Consider the following 18,661-nt stretch of genomic DNA (forward strand, 5'->3'; position numbering starts at 1 on the left):
GATGCATCTGATAAAGTGGGTTATATCCCATGAAAGCTTATGCCCAAATACATTTGTTAGTCTAAGGTACCACAAGGAGTCCTCGTTTTTACTGATACAGACTAACATGGCTACCCCTCTGAAACCATTCTAGAGTCTAACAATTAAGTGGCATTCACACATCAGAATAGTTCTCTAACCAGCCTGTAGCATCACACCATTTTTGGGAAAGTAAAAATTGCAACTGAAAACATAAGCAAGGGTTAACTAAGGAATCACAGCATAAAGATTTAACTTTGATGTAACCTAACGCCTTCAGAGATTTAACTAATGATCTAAGAGCATTTTTAGCTTTCAAAGTTGTTAACAATAATTCACTACCCAATCAATAAAACTGAATATATTACATGTAAATGAAAAATGCTGCTTTTTTTGCAAAAACTTTTTAAATTTTTCTAAATACATTTTGTTCCACAGATTTAAAAAAGAAACATTTTTCAGTTTTTCACATTTTGATGCAACTTAAGTTTGTCAAAAAAATTTCAACAAAAATCTTTCAGTTTTTGTCCCCCCTTCCTCTTCTTCCTTTTCCAATTTGCAGATGGAAAAGGGGGTGGGGAGAAGAGATCAAAAAGGGGACCAAGGAGGAAAAAATAAATTCCAGAAAAGAAGAAATTTAAAAATGTTTCATTTTTCTATATATTTCATAAATTTTCATTTTTGAAAAAAGTCATTTTTCATTGAAAACGATGTTCCCAGTAACTAATTTTGACCAGCTCTAGTATAGTGTGTGTATATATATACAAAAGAAAGTTAAGAATGAGTTGATCATGCAAGATGCTGAATACCTCCTGAGATGTGCTAAATGCCCTTAACTCCTTTTGTTGTATGCAGTGTTATAGCCATATTGGTCCCAGGATATTAGAGAGACAAGGTGGGTGAGGTCATATCTTTTATTGGACCAACTTCACAGCAATCTTCTTCAGTTCTGGAAAACTTAAGTTTTCTATGTAAGATCTCTCTCACCAACAGAAGATGGTCCAATAAAATATATTAACTCATCCCCTTTGTCTCTCATCTCCTTTTGGGTGCATTGGGAATGGAAGGAAATTCAGCATTTTCCAAGAATGTGTCTGATATTATTATACTGCTGGGTAAAATAAAGAGAGATGTCACCCATGCCAGCAATAGTGAAAAGATCATGCACGCATAATACAATGACCAGGTATAGAATACACAACAGTGGGTGAAATCATGACCTTATCAAAGTCAATTGCGGAACTCGCAGTGACTTCAATGGAGCCGGATTATCCCCAGGGTCTTTAACTAGTCATGATCCTGGCAATAAACTCTGAATAATGAATCCCTGCAAGCTTTACATCATTTATGCATTATCCTTGCAATTTGGCCAGTACGGTCTGCTTTATAATATGGAAAGAACAGCTGAATCTTTACGTTTATGACAGCTATCATCATACTAAACCCCAAGACTCTAACCTATGACTTTGGTTTTCATTACCTGATCATAGTTTTTTGACACGTGAGTAGTATTTAAGGTCCTGATTGTGCAGACACTTAAGCATATGTATAATTTTATTCATGTAAGCACTCCCAGAGTGTTCAAAGTAGCTACTCGTGTGAGCAAAGACTAAGACATGTAAATGCTTAAATGTCTACAGGATCAGAGCCCTGGGTAGTGAACTGTCATTAACTCCTCGGACGTTAACAAGTCATTGATGAATTGCTTTTGCTTTTATATCTGACCAAGGCTATTAGGGCAGATATACAACACTGCCATTTTTTAAATGCAGAATCAGGCTTAAAAGGCAATCAATAGCAATCCAGTTGTAAGATCTCTAATGAAGAGCAGCAAAAAACCAATATTAGATTTCATCTAAAAGGCATCAGACACAATATCCTTCAGTGGCATTTTTCTGCACAAGCAACTGCTTGCAAAAATAGGGATAAAGGTGTTCAGCTACACACCTGGCCCCGATCCTTCAAAGAAATAGTCATGTGCTTAATGTGACACCTTAAGAGTAGTCCCACTGAGGTCAATGGACTATTTACTGCATAAAGTTAAGCATGTTTGTAGATCTTTCCAGGATTGGGGCCTAGATTCTGTTTGTCCTGCTCATGTCCAAGTCCAATGAATATTTTTTCAGTATTCTAAATATTCAGGTGAATTAAGTATATTCAAAGGCACACACTGAATTTTTCAAACTGTCTAGTTTTTTATTGCCTTTGAAAACTGTTGTGTTTGAAAAAATTCAAGCTTCTAATAGGGGCTCCTTCAATAGCCTGTAGTTTGCTTGTCATTGTTAATATGATAAGGATTTTTCTGCTCATCTGCTGATATTTATAAAGGTTCTGACAGCGAGGGATAATAGGGCAGTGCTGAGAACACCACCAATCCTGCTCTGACCCCCTCTCCTTCTCTAGTCACTTATCTGCCTGTGCTACCCTTTTCAGTTTTGCTGCTGTTACTGGGATGTGTGCTCACCCCAGAGCAGTCCCTGAGAGTGATGTCATCATGTGAGTGCATGAGATGGGAAATGAAACTGACTAGGCACAAAGTGCTGCCAAATACACAAACTAAAATACACGCAGAAGGAGGGGAGAGAGACACAAACAGGAAATAACCCTTTCCTCTAATCTCTGTTGGCTATATTTACCTTATGCATCATCTGTAACCAACAGTGGACACAAATTTTAAAATGTGATTTTTCAAGTTGATGGTGTCTCTAATGTTCATGAAAAATGACAGATTGATAGCACTGGTAAGGTCAGACACAGTGCAGGCTTTTCCACACAGCTCTGCCCTTGCACAACAATTCTCCCTACAAGTCCCCTTGCTCTCCTCCTCCTAAATCCATCTTTAGCCAAGATCGGAAATCATTCTAAACTGATATTTTGTCTAAAACTAAAAAATGTCAGAGGAAAATCATTTTTCTTCTTGCTGTGGGAGCTTTCTCTGAAGACAGAACTGAAATCCAGCGCCCCAGCTCACCACTCCCTTCTCCAGTTCCCAGCTCTCCTTACTAAATAAATTCACAAACACACAAGATAATTCTCTGCTGCTCTAACCTGCAATTCAAACCATCCCATATACAATATATAATAATCAAAGCTCAGCTCCATCAGCAGAAAGTGGAGCTGGTAGTGATTTTCATATGCCTTTTAAAATATGATTACTACTTTTTGGTTTTAGATGCCCAGTGCCCCTTGAAAACCAAAGTGATTCTCTTTTCAGATAAGCGTGCTAGAAGGAAGAAACGGAATAAATTCTGGCCGTAATTTCTTCAACACAAATATGGAAAAAACAAACAAACTTACATCGATGGGTTTAACCTAAGATTCTACAGTTAAATAGAAGGGAGGGAGGTGGTCAGCATCCATGTCTCCAATCTACCTCTGGGACTGAAGGGTCCTTTCACACTGGTGGATTCCACTCTGGGAGCAGAATGCAATGAAGGGCTTCGGTACCAGAATTCAGGTTTCAGACTAGCAGCCGTGTTAGTCTGTATCTCCAAAAAGAACAGGAGTACTTAGTCTCTAAGGTGCCCCAACAAATTTATTTGAGCATAAGCTTTCGTGGGCGACAGCCCACTTCATCGGATGCATAGAATGGAACATACAGCCCACTTCATCGGATGCATAGAATGGAACATATAGTAAACTATATGTTCCATTCTATGCATCCGATGAAGTGGGCTGTCGCCCACGAAAGCTTATGCTCAAATAAATTTGTTGGTCTCTAAGGCACCAGAATTGGCTCTTTTTGGTGTCAGGGACTTCTCTGATTATCAGTCACTAACCGGAGCTCAGTATGCTTGGAGCTACTATTGCTGCACTGAGGGACTTTGCTTCTTCAATTTAGCAGGGATTTGAGGGTCAGGCTCTCATGGCCTCCAGCACGAGGAAGGTCAGGTGAAGTGGAGCGTGCCTGTCCTCCTTTTGGGTAATGGCCTGGCACACAGAACCAGGGAACAGCCTTCTTCAAGACACATCAAATAGCAGGTGTGCACAGAACTGACTTTAGGAACGTGAAGGGTCACAAAGCAAACTGCTTAAACTCATTCTCTGTGATCCCAGATCAGTCATGATGATACTGGAACCAAGAGCAGGGTTGGTCTGGGAATTTAAGACATGCAACAATTCAGACACTAAATAAAATATCTAAAACACACATAAGGTAAATATAAACCTAAAATAAAGGGGCAAGAACTCAGTACCACGCCTGGACTAAACATGGAGAGAGAACATATGGTCATATGGGTGAAAGTCTACAGAGGCACAAAACCCCCACTTATATCTATTTTTCAAATCATCATCCACAGCAAATGAAAGGTTTCAGAGTAGCAGCCGTGTTAGTCTGTATTCGCAAAAAGAAAAGGAGTACTAGTGGCACCTTAGAGACTAACCAATTTATTTGAGCATAAGCTTTTGTGAATGAAATATCACTCCTACAAAGGAGCTTTACTTTTTAAAACCTCAAACAAACTTAATGCTACAAAAAATGAATGTTTTAAACCAAACTGAAATTTGTTTCCACTATTTACATTTTGTTATACAGCAAATATTTCATATCGATTGTATCTATTGATCTTTTCTTTCCAGGCTGAAAATTTACTTTGTTTATTCTCTGGATCTTATCTTCTACCATCCTGTTTTCCACTCACATTTCCCCGTCCTGGAAGAAAAGTTGTTTGTTTAGTGAGTACAGTTGAAAGAAATTTTATCCAACTCAAAAGAATATTTTAATAGTTGACCTTCGTTTAATAACATGCCCATGTAAAGGTCATCAAAGCTATTCAACTTCCTTTATCCAAGCAAAGTTATCACATCAAAGTATAATATTAAGCATATAACCACATAATTAAAACCCTGCCTGAATCACTGTGAATTTCCATATCCTCTATGGTGGTTTATTGTAATTTTATACATTCTCATACTTCCCTGGGATTTTCTTTCTCCCCAGTTTCACAGTTTACATGTGATTTTGGCGTCAGAATTGTTATTTAAGAAGGGTTCAACACGTGGGGGGTAGAACTCAAGGAAAGCTGGATCAGGGCTGTGGGCTGGGTCAGTAATTAGGTGAGAACGCTCATGTAAGATTTGTTTGATAGTGTGGATGCAGAGGAGATAGCTCTGAAAGTCTCTGTGAATAGGCTCATCAGCTGGAAGGCTAGGACCAGGTTTGAATGCCTGTCAGAGTTAGTTAGCTGGAAGGGATGTTGAAGAGAGGTGCTCAGCAGCTCGGGAGGCAGGGAGCTTTTGCCTTGCAGAAGGGTTCAGCAGCTGTGGTGTGGGCAGAGTCATTAGTAATGCAGTATTTATGACTCATCTGTGGGGTTTGTCTCTCTCACACACACATTGCAATTTTTTGTTCTTTGAACACAGACTTGGCCAAGGCTTTCAATAACTGTATAGCATGTTGCTAGTAAAATACAAGGAGTACTTGTGGCACCTTAGAGACTAACCAATTTATTTGAGCATAAGCTTTCGTGAGCTACAGCAAGTGAGCTGTAGTTCACGAAAGCTTATGCTCAAATAAATTGGTTAGTCTCTAAGGTGCCACAAGTACTCCTTTTCTTTTTGCAAATACAGACTAACACGGCTGTTACTCTGAAATCTAGTAAAATACAGTGCTTGCACTTCAAACATTTCTTCCATTCTGAGAGATGGCACTGGTTCTGTCAGTGTTCCCCGTTTTATAGATACAGGGAACACCTCTGAGAAGAGCAGAATCTTTCAAAAACAAAAGGAACTTTTTTACGTGCAACCATTTTAAGAAGGATAAGAAGTCGGTAGATTAGAGCTGATCAGAAAACGGCGGTTTTCTTTTGTGGGAAATTTCAACTTTCCTTTGCTCACGACAGCTTATGCTCAAATAAATTGGTTAGTCTCTAAGGTGCCACAAGTCCTCCTTTTCTTTTTGCGAATACAGACTAACACGGCTGCTACTCTGAAACTTTGCAAACTAAGTTTCCCTTCGAAAAATCTAAACAAAAAATCTAAACAAAAGTAAAACCTGCCAAGAGCGACCACTCATGGGAGTTAGCAAAAGTGATCTCTTGTAAGAGGTTCTCTCTTCAAAGGTGTCATAAATATAAAGGGAAGGGTAAACCCCTTTGAAATCCCTCCTGGCCAGGGGAAAGCTCCTCTCACCTGTAAAGGGTTAAGAAGCTAAAGGTAACCTCACTGGCACCTGACCAAAATGACCAATGAGGAGACAAGATACTTTCAAAAGCTGGGAGGAGGGAGAGAAACAAAGGGTCTGTGTCTGTCTATATGCTGGTCTTTACCGGGGATAGACCAGGAATGGAGTCTTAGAACTTTTAGTAAGTAATCTAGCTAGGTATGTGTTAGATTATGATTTCTTTAAATGGCTGAGAAAAGAATTGTGCTGAATAGAATAACTATTTCTGTCTGTGTATCTTTTTTGTAACTTAAGGTTTTGCCTAGAGGGGTTCTCTATGTTTTTGAATCTAATTACCCTGTAAGATATCTACCATCCTGATTTTACAGGGGGGATTTCTTTATTTCTATTTACTTCTATTTTTATTAAAAGTCTTCTTGTAAGAAAACTGAATGCTTTTTCATTGTTCTCAGATCCAAGGGTTTGGGTCTGTGGTCACCTATGCAAATTGGTGAGGCTTTTTATCTAACATTTCCCAGGAAAGGGGGGGGGTGCAAGTGTTGGGAGGATTGTTCATTGTTCTTAAGATCCAAGGGTCTGGGTCTGTAGTCACCTAGGCAAATTGGTGAGGCTTTTTACCAAACCTTGTCCAGGAAGTGGGGTGCAAGGTTTTGGGAAGTATTTTGGGGGGAAGGATGCGTCCAAACAGCTCTTCCCCAGTAACCAGTATTAGTTTGGTGGTGGTAGCGGCCAGTCCAAGGACAACGGGTGGAATATTTTGTACCTTGGGGAAGTTTTGACCTAAGCTGGTAAAGATAAGCTTAGGAGGTTTTTCATGCAGGTCCCCACATCTGTACCCTAGAGTTCAGAGTGGGGGAGGAACCTTGACAAAAGGTTTGCACACCAGAGAGTGGTGGTGTTCCGTGGCCTCTGCAAATAGTCGCTCGTGACAGGGGGCCTCTGTAAGGCAGGTTTTATTGTATTTCATTCCAAGTCAGTTTGACCAGAATGGAACATTTTGGTTTGTTAAACTTAATCAAAATGTTTTGTTCTGGGGCAGTTCCACACTCGACTGTATCAGCCTGTGCTGCCTCAGTGCCTCATGGGAGTTTGGGTGCCACATTCTCCGTCATGGGCTGGGCTTCTTGGCTAGACTACATCTACTGTGATGCACTGCAGTCTCCTGTCTTGCTGAGCCATTGGTGTATACCATGGGAGTCTCATGCCCATGGTTCATCATAGGAAATATAGCCTGACTGGGAAGCCCACCCACAGAGGAAAATGGGAGCATGAGGTATCTGAACTACAACTCCCATGAAGCACCACAGTGGCTCAGAAGGCCACAGTCTAATTTCAAACCGAGCTGAAACAAAACATTTTAATTCGGGAATGCTGAAATGTTTTGTTTCAATCAAATTAGTCAAAATGAAACATGTTGACATTTCCAAAGTGAAAGTGTCAGTTTTCAGCTGAAATTTTTGGTTTTTGAGTGTTGTGTTTTCAACAGAAAGTTGAAATTTTCTGCAAAAAGTAGGCATTTTTCCTGAAAATGTCATATTGTTGAAAACTCAAATTTCTGTCAAACAGTTCAACCAGCTCTACGCTGCACTCATTCAGAGAAAACCTGCTGCCAATTGCATTAATGTAAAATCAAAATCAATGGAGTTAATCTTCATTTTCAGAGGTATAAAAGAAAAATTTGGGCTATCAGTTCTGATCATTCATACACCAAAAAGCAACATATTTACTTCAGTAACAACACAAGATACCTGAAAATCTCCAGAACTAAACATAAAACCATATTCATATGCAGTGGGACAAATTTTACTTTTGTTTATACGCAGTGAATCCCAGTGGAAATCAATAGTGTGGCAATGGAACATAACTTAGGACAGAACTTTAACTCTGTATGTTCAGAGTGGCATATGTTTGCTATTAACTGTCTAAAGCAGAGGTTCTGAAACTGTGCTCCGGGTCTGCAAGCTCCATTCAGGTGGTCCGCGGATAGTTCCCTCTAAGGTGCGCACCTGGGCGGCCGCACACAAGAGAATGAAGGGCCACCCTTGCAGCGCAGGCGTGACTCCACTAATTAGGTGCTTGGACCCTGGAGAAGATGCACATGTAAGGTGAGGTAGTGGCCTTGGGGGGCATCAGGGGGTAGGAGGCAATAGGGTACAGTGGGGTGAGAAGAGGGGGTGGGGAGAATTTGGGATGTGCAGGGCTGCGGCAGCCAGAGAAAGAGGCGACTTTCCCCAGCTCCAGAGCTGTAGCTACTGGGGAGAGACGGCCCTCCTTCCCAGCCTCAGCTCTGTGGCTGCTGTGGCAGGGGAGAGACCCCACCTCCTTCGCAGCCCTAGCTCAGGGGCTGCTATGGTGCGGGAGAGAGGGAGAGACCACCCTCTCCTTCCCAGCCCCAGTTCAGGGGCTGCTATGGTGGGGGAGAGGGAGAGACCCCCCACTCCTTCCCAGCCCAGCTCGGGGGCTGCTGTGGTGGGGGAGACCTCCGTCCTTCCTAGCCCCAGCTCAGGGGCTGCCGCGGTGGGGGAGAGGGAGAGACCCCCCTCCTTCCCAGCCTAGCTCAGGGGCTGCTTCGGCGGGGGAGAGAGGGCACATCCATCACATTAGAAAGGTAAGACTACTGATATTAAAATATGAGTTGTGTGCTTTTATTTGTAGAACAAAAAACGTTAATTATTATAGGGTTTTTTATATAGTGCTTTTATCCAAAGTGCTTTATAATAGTTAGCTAATGGTACAAACAACATTTGGAAAGATCATTAAGTGGTCTGCTGAGGCCCTCAGCAATTTTCAAGTAGTCTGTGGGGAAAAAAAAAGTTTGAGAACTACTGGTCTAAAATATGAGTAACACCTCTAAACAACAACTCTGTATCTAATTTTTTCAAGAATAAAGACATGGCAATTTTTTTAGCACCACAATGTATTTCTGTATCTTAAAATCCACTGTGTGTGATTGTTCCTTCCTTTTCATCGCAGCTGCTTCTTTCTCTGCTTTGAAAACGAGCGATACAATTTTTAGAAAATAAGTGCCACAAATGACTCATCTAATTGTAGTAGTTAAACTCCAGTCTTTGAAGACACTTCTGCAGTGGGGGACACTAACGGATTTCTTTAGGTGTTCATACTGTATGGTTGGTTGACCTTTAGTGCAAGCTGTACTTGTTCAGGAACACTTCTGCTGCACTTACTGGAGGTTAAGAGCAGAGACTTAATGATTGCTTTGTGTGTAGGAGGATGAAGGGCACACACTGTAAATAGTCCAGGTGAGAATTACTCACAGAGTTCATACACTTTTGGGTAACACAAGCTCAAATATGGCAATCAAAATCAAAAGACTTGAAGGAAAAGAGCACTGGTCAATTAACAGGGTAAATAACCATGGTTTCTGCTGATTATCTTTGTTATTTTACAGTTCCTTTTCATCCTAGAACTTTAAAGTATTTCCCCCTGTCCATAAGTTACATAGTGTACCTTCATACAGAAAAAGGGCCACATTCAGCGATATGGTAAGAAATGCGAATTACTCCTCCTTGCCCCAGCCTGGCCTTTTCCCCAGGGGAGATTCACCCAAAAGGAAGGCAGCAGTGAAACGACTGCCTGCCCCCTCCCTCAATACTCTATGTTGGGTTACTCCTGCTGGGAGAGGCTAGTTTTAAGCAGGGGTGCAGGAACAGTTTTTATAGTGGGGGTGCTGAGCCATTGAACCAAACTGTAAACGCTGATGGAAACCACTTCAAGTCAGAGGGGTGTTGCTGCTCCCCCAGTTCCAGCGCTGACTCCACAGGAGCCCTACAGGTAGCGGCTGCTGGGAGGCTACATTAAGAATTTGATCCAAAGCTCACTGAAATCAACAAAGATTCCCATTGACTTATGTGTGTTTGAATCAGGGATTTTTAGCTGCCCTGGCCATGTCCTGTTCCCACCCAGCGCCACTCACTTTTTGAGCTCTGCTGGTCTGCTGGTGGAAGGGAGATTTCAAACACTTTGCAGAGCCACAATCCTCCTCCTGCTGTACCACTGGGGTCTATACGTGAACTTAAGCCAGCACAAACTGATGTAAACTCAGGCTCACCATGGTCCTAAAGTATATTAGAGCACCAAAGACATGACACCTTAACCAGGGCTGAGAAACTATGGCTAAGGCATTTGTGCTTTTAACCCTATGAAAAAAACCCCATGCTTGTTGTCAATTCAAAAGGTGTCTTTCAAAAACAGTTTGGCAGCTATTTTTGGTTATTTGAGGGGCCAGAAAAAGAAAAAAGAAATCACTGGATGAAATGTGCAAACTGCCAACGTATTACCATTCACCCTGCTTTCTTTGCATTTGGATCATTCCAAATCAGCTTAGTTTATAAAGTATGAAATGTACCATGATTGTCATTAAAAATCAGTATTTGACAAGTTATCAAACAGCATTATCTGTGATATCACTGTTTTCCCTTACACTTAAAATACATTAGATCTGGTTGAAAATTTTCAAAAAGTTTGAAATCGACAGAAATCAAAAATTCTGTCAAATGTCTTCCAGTTTTGTTTTTACCAATTCTGATTAACTTTCTTCTCAAACATGTCTCCATCTGACACAAGTGTACTTTTAATTTATCTTTACTGACGGCCAACGTGATATAACAATTCCTTGGAAATCAAAATATCCTTACACCCTTTAACAAGCTGGCTGGGGATTAATATGGGACTGGACTGCATATATTTGAAAGGGCCTCTTACCATTTCAAAGAAGATCATGCTTCAGACTTTGACCTCATTTTTGTCATTCACTGCAAAGAGAATATATTTCAAAGAGGCAGCTCGAATATTTATCCCTAATTTTAATGAGTTGTTTTAAAATGTATGATCGTCTTCCCTTTTTCATCACTAATGCTGTACTCTACCACCACCCAATCATCGTGTCTGTGTGCGCACATCCGTGTACAGACACCCAGGTGTTCATTTCCCTGCTTCATTTTGAGAGATGTACTTAGGTTCCAGTCCTGCTCCATTGAACTCACTAGGGTTTTGGCATTAATAATTTCGGTGGGAACAGCATGAGACCCAGGGCAAACTCTATTGATTTCACAAAAAGAAAAGGAGTACTTGTGGCACCTTAGAGACTAATACATTTATTTGAGCATAAGCTTTCGTCAGCTACAGCTCACTTTGATTTCAGTGAAACTATGATAATTTGCACCAGCTGAGGGTCTGTCCCATAGAACATAAGTATATGTCATACAGCACTTGTATTTGTGGAATTACAATAGCTTTACTGCTTTGTATTCTACCATACAGTTTTCTGGATTGTGGGGCTTTTTGCTGCATCTGCTGTTAACTGTTCCTTTTGTTTTGTTTTTAAAAGAAATTAAAAAAAAAAATAGAAAAAAAAACCACAGTGGGATTAGCGTGATAGCTATTTACCACAGTTGTTTTTTTTTTAATAGCAGCCCCTGTAAGTGGCTCTCACCTGAGATTATGATTTGCTAGAAGGAAAAAAGCAGTGGCTGAGAAAACATTTATAGAAGTAGATGCTCAGACTACCTGGTGAGGGGCTTGATATAAAAGCCTAGTTCAATACCTTGAAACGAACACTATTGATATGATTCATTAATCAGTGAGTAAGTGGGTGCTTTTGCTATCCTCCTCTAAAACCAGCCAATACTCAGCCCTTCTTGGTGGGCTGGCTTTATTACAAAAACTAACACTGTCAAAGTTCAGTTCAAGCCTTCTCCCAGACTTGGCTGCTTTTAGGTCTCCCAGCTCAGGACTGCTCAGTGCAAGTCTTTGATCTTCTATCTCTCTCTCATCAGCCCTTCCCACCTTCCTTCCATTTGAATGGGACAGTGAGCACCTGCGCCATTGAGACAGCAGACCCTAATGCATCCTTTCCTACCAAGATCATCATCTGGCAAGAGGGTGGGGTGTTTCAGACAAACACTGCAATAGGACTACATAACTTTGATTTAATACACCAGTGATTTATGCACATACTCAACACAGTTACCCAGATACTTGCACGCATCCTTCCATTTGTATGGCGACATGCACACACAACTAAATGTAGCGGCGTTTGTTTCAATATCTGATGAGCCATACCTGTGACGACACTGACATAAAGAGCACATATTGTAATAAACTCTGGATTCATTAAGACAAAATTGATTAAACAATCTGCTCAAGTTGAAGTAATGATGCATCTGTGTCCTGTTCTCTCTGGCAAAGCTACATTACCCAGCATGACCAAGGAGGCACCAAAACGTGCTCTGCTCAATTACTGCCCTGCATGGCAGTTCCGGAGTTTTCAATCTGAAGAACACCAGTGCATGAAATTAAAGCTTCTGGTCAGTTCTAAATAACCATGACCATCTAGTAGGTTTGGCTGCAGATTTCTGCTTTTGTTTTGTAATTGAATTTCAAGGTCTTGCAAAATGCATGTCAGTTCATGGAGGGGAAATTCAGGTTTCAAGGACAAATCTCCCCAAGAGCTAATCATTAGGAACAGAAACTTTTAGGCACAAAACCTGGCACCAGAGAGACCCTAATTTACATTTTAAAAATTTCCATTTAGTTTTGAAGAAACAAACAAGACACCTTATCCATTCATGGAGCAGGAATATTAAGGTTTCTGCTAGAGTTGATTCTAGGGTTACCAACTTACTAACTTTTGAAAAACAGATCCCCCTGCCCTGCCTCTTCCCCCCCAGGCTCCACCCCTTCTCCACCTCTTTTTCCCCCAACCAAGGCCTCACCCCCCACTTGGTCCCCTCTCCCCTACCCCTGTTGCTTGATCCTCCCTCACTGGCCAGCTAAGCTCCCTCTGCTCTGGGGCTGGGATCAGAGCTGAAGCCTGACACAGAGCCTGCTGCCTGTCTGCCCACAAGATACATGTACGAGGTGGCCCCAGGTGAGCAGGGGCTGGTGCGGGTTGATGACCCAGCACCTCCCCACTCTCCCTCACCTGTGGTAACTGGACTTCTGGTGTCTGGTCAGTATACCTAACTGGATGCTGCCAGGCCCCCTTTTTTATTGGACTTTCCGGTTGAAAACCGGACACCTGCCAACCCTAGCTTGTTTCTGTTTATATCCTGTTTGGACAGAACTAATGTGTTTCTTAATTACATATTTAATTGCATATATGACTATAGTCATGGGTGCATTAGAAATACATAAAGAAACTGGTCACCAAAATAGCACACACATGAAGAAATGGATCTTGCTGTACTCCCTGTTAAAAGAGCAGCTAATGTGCGTGCCTCAGTGGGATGCAAAAGGTCCTGAGGCCTTCTTAATTAAATAAGAGAAGATTCAAAGGACTGCATTAGATCATGTCCTTGAAACTGGCTGATACTGACTCTCAGACAAAATAGCAGTCATTTTTCATCTGCTGTGAATGCTCAATAAACATTATTGCACAGACTTTTAAAAAATGAAGCAAAAAAACAGTAAAAAAAAGCTAAGAAGTTACCCTTAAACTTGATGTAACCTTTACTTTAGCCTCAAAATAAAAAGATGTAAATCCATGCCCCTTCTCTCACTTACAATCAAAACTGAAGGCCCACACAAGCTAGCAAGATCCAAAAGTCCTAACTGAGGCCTACACGCATGTGCAACTTCACCGAGCAGTGGTTTTACAACACCCAGTTTACCAAGACTGCATTTCGCTCAGTGTCTTTATACTAATTTTATTTAATGTTAAAATACTCTGGATACATTTTCTAACTTCAAACTGTTCATCTTTCTTGAAATGGTAACTGCAAATGCTTTGATAAATAGTCTGAAACATTGTCCACAGTTTCACTGTGATTTCTGTCAATAAGACTGCTAAAATGCTTCTGTATAATTCCTTGCCTCAGAGTATCACAGCAGCTATCCCTGCACATCTCCTACAACAACAGTACACTGCCACAGCTGCTAAGGTTAGTGCTACTCCATGGGAGATTTTAAGCAAATTATTTTATATGCTGATTTGCATCTTTGTGAACCATTTGCATTTAACTATGCACTTCAATTTAACTTCACCACATGCTGCCCCAAGCTGCGTTGGAGGTAAAACACTGAGCTGCACAAAATTTGGCACTATGGTTGAGGTGGGAGGGGAAGTAGGGTGCATTCTGGACAGTGTTTGTGGGACGAGCTGGGTGCTGGCTGGGAGTGCCAGGAAAGGAATCGGGGCGGAGGTGCTTGGTTGCTGAGGATATCTGGGTGTGAAGTTGGGATAGGTGGGGGTGACTGAGAGCTTCAGGGGAAGCTGGGTGGGAGGTGACTGGGTCCAGGTGCTGTACTGGGATTACAGAAAAAACACAGCAAATTTTCCAGAAGGGACAATCACTTCATCATCCTCTTTGTTTAGATGTTGGTTTCTACGTGTGAATATGCTTCTGGGCTTCCTTCATCTCTAGTTCTGTCTGGAATGTTTTGGTGAAGGAAAATATGGTGGACGAGTGTGCCAGTGAGCGAATGAGTGTGAGGTGCAGGTGCAGGCCAGGAAACTGTGGGGAACATGGAGGTAGGATGTGAATGGGCCAGCTGCCTATTCTGCAAAGCTGGGCAGAGGAACAGAACGGCAGCTCCCCACGCCCCAAGGGATAGGATAGGGTAACACAGCAGCAAACAGGGAAGGCTGAATTGTGTGTATTTAAGGTTGACTTTTGCAGCTAAAATGATTGCACACAGGTCATGGGAGGGCAGCGTCCCCTAAAAGTGAAAACACCATAAGACAGGCACAGGCCAAGATTCATTATTTTTAAGCCAGTTTCGCGATTTGTTGGGGAGATCTAACTAATGATTTTTGAATTCTTTAGAGCTGGCAATACTGTCCCAATGCACTTGATGTGCCTATGATTGCACAAAGCACCACTTCTCAAAAGTACTACCCAAGCCCTTGCATAATGACAGGTTTCAGAGTAGCAGCCGTGTTAGTCTGTATCCGCAAAAAGAAAAGGAGTACTTGTGGCACCTTAGAGACTAACAAATTTATTTGAGCATGAGCTTTTGTGTGAGCTGTAGCTCACAAAAGCTTATGCTCAAATAAATTTGGTAGTCTCTAAGGTGCCACAAGTACTCCTTTTCTTTTTACCCAAGCCCTGTACGCCATGTTCCTATTTTAAATTAATACACCCACTGTTCCGGACTTACATCAGGCGCAGCCTACAAAAATATGTATTCATCTGATTAAAAGTAATTCTCTCACAAAATACTTAACAAACCGTAGTTACACAAAGGCATTAAACCTCTCCTCCCCCTATACTTCCTCTGCCAGCAGGATCAGAACCACATGTACGGCACACAGTTGCTTCTCTCTAAACCCGAAAAGACGGAATTCTGGAAGGCTTTCTCCTAGTTCTTCCATTGGGCTCCTTGTTGAGCTCCACAGGCAGGTACACTGATGGTTCAGGAATTAGCACTGGATCTGTCATGTACGGTTAAGCTGCCGCTGGGCTGAGCTCCCCATTTCACCCTGAATGGTATTTTCTCTTTGATCCTGAGGAATTTATACAGTTTTATCCTTTCAAGTATCTCTACAAATTCCTCATAAGATCTATCGCACAGACAGTGCCTTTTTATGATAGGACACAGTATATTCCCACGCTAGAGTGTTGCATTCACCGTAACTTTAGCCCATTGCTTCACTAAGCCCATAAGATTCCATTAGCTTTTCCTCAAGAGAGTAACCCTTCCTCAGGCAAGTAGTCCCAGTCAAGGTAATGCCGCTACTCACCTAAGGAGTTTTGTAGGATTAGGCCCTACAGAGAATGGAACCAAGTTTGGGCTCACATTAGTATTCATTATCACCAGGCACTACTCATTTTATGAGCCTCTTGTCTGTCCCGGCTCATTCTCTCTCCCTTTGGTTTTGTTGTTGTTTTGTGCCTCCCATCTCTTTCCCTCTACCATTCCTTCTGCCTTCCCTCTCCCTCTCCACCACAGATCCCATTATCCTTGTTTTTGATCTTCTACATCAGTCTCCTCTCCTAACATCTCATCCTCCGTCCTGTTTTTCTCTTCCCTTACCCTCACCCAGCCTTTTGAAGGATTGTGCCTCTGCTTACTAAACAAAGCTCTTCCCTAGAAATGCCACCAGGAGCAGCTGAATGAAATTGATAAGAAAACTGATAAAAATTATAGGATCCATAAGCTCCCAGGTTTGTAGAGGAAGCACTAAGCGCAGGAAGCACAAATGTGATCCTCCTGTACTCCCCACAAGGGAATATTAGCAATTAGGCCAATGAGTGGTGATGAAAGAGGCAGGGAAATGCAGAATCTTTATGCACCAAATTTAAATCTGTGTAACTTCCTTTAACATGCATACCACAATTACACTGCCTGTTCTGGATGTGTCATCATTGCTGTCCAGAGCTACTATGTATGTGCAAGTGTGTGTGCACACGTGTGTATAAATAAAAGAACAGAACCACATGATGAATGTTTCTGAAAGATTAAAAGACGAGTTATATAAATCTTACAGCATTAGCATCAATAACAATATGCCTATGTCAGACATTGTATAATTCATTGAATTCAGACAAAAGCATGGTTATTTCATTTTACTTTTCAATGCATTAGACATAATGCATAATGTCTATTAAAGTAACTAATGCTTCGGTGCCACCACTGATGAATGGAGGGAAGTCTCACCTTCCATCAAAGGCCTGATCCTTCACTGAAGACTGAAACATACTGGCCTGGATGTCTTCTGGCTTTATAAACTGGCTTGCAAAGCTTCTGTTTGTACAAGGAAGGCTGCAACTGCTGGATTGCTTCCGGAGCCACACAGAATGCTGCCACATCTTCCGTTTAAACAAAAAGGGTGACCTCAGGTCCCGCAGATGCAGTTTACCCCCAAGACTCGGAGAGAGAGTTTGCTACTCCGAATCAGCTCAGCCTATCTTTGTGAAGAGAGAGCCTGACTTTGGACCCATGAAACCAGCAGCCATGGGTCCCCCTGAATGTTCTGGGCCTAGAAATATAATGGAGAAGCTCAGCTTTCATTCTGACAAACAGAAGATGTTTGTTGGCCTTCTCGTTGTGAAGATAGCCTTGGAAAGGTAAAATTATTTCAACTAATTCTAGAGGTCAAAGCTTGATTTTGCCTAAGGATGACAGCTTATTCAGATACCTTTAGGGCCAGTGCAAACTATGGTCCCAGGCCCATCAGAGTTCTGGGAGGATCCCAGATCAATTTGCGGCTCTGGGGCAGACTGCAGCTGATAGCTTGTAGTGGCCCTACTGCTTTCTCCCAGCAGGAGTGCTGGATCTTCTACCAAGATGCCAGTGTGGTCTCTGGCACATAGATAGGCAGGTCCATACCACTGATCTAGTAGATTAGGCACAGGACTCAGGGACTGCTGCACTCTAAGCCCAGCTCTCACGACTCCCTCAAGTCGTTAACTTTTCTGTCTTGTTATCCTCATTTTAAGATGGACGGACAAACAAATACCTCAGAAGAGGGGTTGGTGATGATTGTGCCCAATGTTTGCAGAGCCTATACACATGCTAAAAGTCACTAGCATCCATATGGTTGGGGCTAGTGGTTCCCAGACACACATGCATGCACAAATGTATTTTAACAACTGTCCACTGCAGAAATTTTTAAAATATCAGCAACTACATATGTACCCCAATAAAAGTATCTGGGCTGCACTGTGGCAGAAGAAATGGTCTCTCTCTCACACACATACTATATATATAAAACAAATCTGTTCATTTTGTGGTGTAACCCACACATTCACTTTAGTAACCCACCCAAACTCTTAGGCCAAACCCATATACAGTGGTGTGATCATTGTGGAGCAGAGTTGTTCACAAGTTTTGGGAAAGCATAGAGAAATGAATTTGTTCGCAGACCCACTCAAAAATGCTCAGGCTGACTTTGGGTAAAATTCTCAAAACCACCTAAGTGACTAAGGACCATAAATCCCATTTTGAAAAGTAATTTAGACTTCTAAGTCTAATTAATATCAATGGAACTTAGGCTCTAGGGCCCAGATCCTCACAGGTGTTTAGGTGCCTAACTCCCATTAAAATCAGTGGAAGTTCAGTGCCTAAAGACATTTGGGGATCTAGACTGAAGAGCCAAAGAAACAGATTGAGTTTATCCAAAAAGGATACTGTTCTACTTGGTAGACAGTGGCAACTAAGGAATGCAAGCCAACTCTCCTCTGATGGACAATGACCACTCTTTAATTGCTAGTTATTTGCTGTCACTGTCTGCTGGCAGAGAAACACATATGTATGAGTAACCTTGCTAGGACAGAAAAGCAAACAGACGAGAAAGGCTCATTATATCCTGTACAAGTGTCTGCAATTTCTATGCAACTCTTGCTCTCTCAACGAAATATTTTATGCTGTGATTACTTCATAATCAAGATCTTGGCAAGCAATGATTCTCCCAGATCTCATGTTTGATTAGCAAATGCTTTGATAGCTTCCCAGTTACTAGCAAGCCTCATACAGGTTTAAGGAAGGACATTCATTGAAGTAGATGCCATTTTCTATGTTCATGTTCTCCCAGTTGTAGTGACAAGAGTGCGTGGA

The 18,661-nt window shown here is 41.7% G+C and overlaps 1 protein-coding gene across 2 annotated transcripts in view; it reads right to left on the reverse strand.

The window, feature by feature from the left end:
* DTNA (dystrobrevin alpha) overlaps positions 1 to 18,661 on the reverse strand; it is a 315,284-nt gene that overhangs the window by 275,770 nt on the left and 20,853 nt on the right. The gene's annotated exons all lie outside the window — the stretch shown is intronic.

This window comes from Lepidochelys olivacea (genome assembly GCF_965140295.1).
Source record: "Lepidochelys olivacea isolate rLepOli2 genome assembly, chromosome: 2".
In the NCBI taxonomy this organism is placed as follows: Eukaryota; Metazoa; Chordata; order Testudines; family Cheloniidae; genus Lepidochelys; species Lepidochelys olivacea.